The sequence below is a fragment of the Engraulis encrasicolus genome, chromosome 18 (assembly GCF_034702125.1).
Source record: "Engraulis encrasicolus isolate BLACKSEA-1 chromosome 18, IST_EnEncr_1.0, whole genome shotgun sequence".
In the NCBI taxonomy this organism is placed as follows: Eukaryota; Metazoa; Chordata; class Actinopteri; order Clupeiformes; family Engraulidae; genus Engraulis; species Engraulis encrasicolus.
In genome coordinates, this window is record NC_085874.1 from 21,091,496 (window position 1) to 21,093,995 (window position 2,500).

General features: G+C 39.0%; 1 protein-coding gene across 1 annotated transcript in view; it reads left to right on the top strand.

The window, feature by feature from the left end:
* The window catches only part of nbas (NBAS subunit of NRZ tethering complex), a 269,476-nt gene that overhangs the window by 126,962 nt on the left and 140,014 nt on the right, over window positions 1-2,500 (top strand). The window lies entirely within an intron of this gene.

Consider the following 2,500-nt stretch of genomic DNA (forward strand, 5'->3'; position numbering starts at 1 on the left):
CATCCTTTCCTGCATTTCTTCCCTCCTTCTTTCCTTCCTTCCTTCCTTCCTACTACTATCGAGTACCTCTCCCATGTCCTCTGCTCTCTTCTGTCTTTCACTTGTTGCCTCCAGCCCTAATGTGTCAGTGCCATTCCAGCAGCATGTCACATAAAGGACATTCAGATACCTCATCAAATCTCTATCCGTCTCTGTTTCTCTCTGTCTCTGTCTTTCTCTTTCTCTCTCTCTCTTTGTCTTTCTCTCTCTCTCTCTCTCTCTTTGTCTTTCTCTCTCTCTCTCTCTCTCTCTCTCTCTCTCTCTCTCCCCTGGTTATGAGGATATAAGGGGGTTGTAATGGATGTATTGTGATAATGTACTATGAGTAAACGGTGTAAAAATAAAGGATTTTTTAAATCTCTCTCTCTCTCTCTCTCTCTCTCTCTCTCTCTCTCTCTCTCTCTCTCTCTCTCTCTCTCTCTCTCTCTCTCTCTCTCTCTCAACAATATTTTTTCACAAGATATATGTGTGCCATTTCACGTTCAGTCAGTCACTTTGGGGCCCGAACGACCCAGATTCCAATAAAACTTAGTGTGCCTTTTTAGTGGCAAGGTAGGACCTTAGAAGTGCATTTGCATGAACCTGGCACTCATATTAAGGGAGCAATGGACTGAGAAAGTTGTAGGCTAATTAAGAGGGTAGGACACTGACAGTCAATTTAAATCCCACAGAGATGGTTTTGTCGTTGGATATTGTTTGAAAGATCTTTTCTGGCTCTTCACATCCCACAAACGACATGGAATACAAAAAATATCTGAGTATGAATTATTATATATGATATACAGTGAGTCCAATAAGTATTTGATCCCTTGCTGATTTTGTTGGTTTGCCTACTAACAAAGACATGATCAGTCAATAAATGTTATGATAATATGTATTATAATATGGAGAGACAGAATATCAAAAAGAAAATCCAGAAATTAACTTAAGAGAATATATATTAATTTATTTCCATTTCATCGAGCAAAATAAGTATTTGATCCCCTGCCAACTGATTACAGTTCCGGGCCCACAGACCAGATGGGCACTTCTGATCAACTTGTCATCTGAATGAAAGACACCTGTACATACTAACATGCATAAAAGACACATTTAATCAGCAGAATCAGTCCATAGTATGAGTGAATCAGTCACACTCCAACCTCACCATCATGGGAAAGACCAAAGAGCGGTCAAATGATATCAGGGACAAGATTTTAGACCCGAACAAAGATTAAATGGGCTGCAAAGCCACAAGAAAGAGACTGGGTATTAATGACCCAGCTGTTGATGCATTTCTTCCAAAATGAGAGGAATACAAAATGACTATCCATCAGCCTGTCTGGGGTTCTATATATAAGATTTGAGCTTTTGTAGGGATTTGATAACCATGAGAACAGAAAGAAAGCACCCTAGACCTGTACGGGATGAACTAGGCAATGATATCAAAGCTACTGGGACCAAAATCACTGAGAAAACTACTGGTAGAACTTAATGCCACAGAGGTTTAAAATCCTGTAGTGCACACATGGTACCTCTACTTCAGAATGAACCTGTGCAGTCCCACCTGAGGTTTGCCAACGGACATCAGGCTGGTTTAGGATATGATAAGGAGGTGCTGTAGTCAGATGAAACCAAAATCAAGCTATTTGGCATTAACACAATTCAATGTGTTTTGAGAAAGAGTACTGCTGTCTATGATCCCAAGAACACCCTCCTCACCATCATGCATGAAAGTGGTATCATTATGGTTTGAGGGTGTTTGTCTGGCCAAGGCAAAGGACAACTTCACATCGTCAACGAATGGATGGAGGGAGACATGTAATGTGCAATCCTGAGTGCAAACGTCCTTCCCTCCACCACTACACTGAAGGGTGGGCCATTTTTGAATCTCCCAACATGACAATAATACACAACATACAGTCAAAGCAACGAAGGAGTGGCTCAATAAGAAGCATATTAAAGTCGTGAAGTGGCCTAGACAGTCTCCAAATATTAACCCTATAGTAATTCTATGGAGAGAACTGAACCTCCCATTTGCCAAGCTACAGACACAAACTATTAATGTTTTAGAGATAATCTGCAAAGAAAAATGGGCAAAAATATTTTCTACTATATGCACAAACATTGTCATCAACTAAAAGAAGCATCTGACCTCAGTGCTAGACAACTAGGGCTTTGCCACAAAGCACTTTATCTTCTTTAGCTAGAGGGGTCAAATACTTATTACCCTAAATTAAATACAAATAAATTAAAATATATTATTTTAAGTTATTTTCTGGAATTTCTTTTTGATATTCTGTCTCTCCATGTTTGAATACATATTATCATACATTTCTAGACTGATCATGTCTTTATTAGTGGGCAAACAGGCAAAATCAGCAAGGGATCAAATACATATTGGACTCACTGTATTAGAATTATATGTATATCAAAAAAGTATATTTTAAAATGGCCAATATCTTGTCCAAACCTAGCCTGC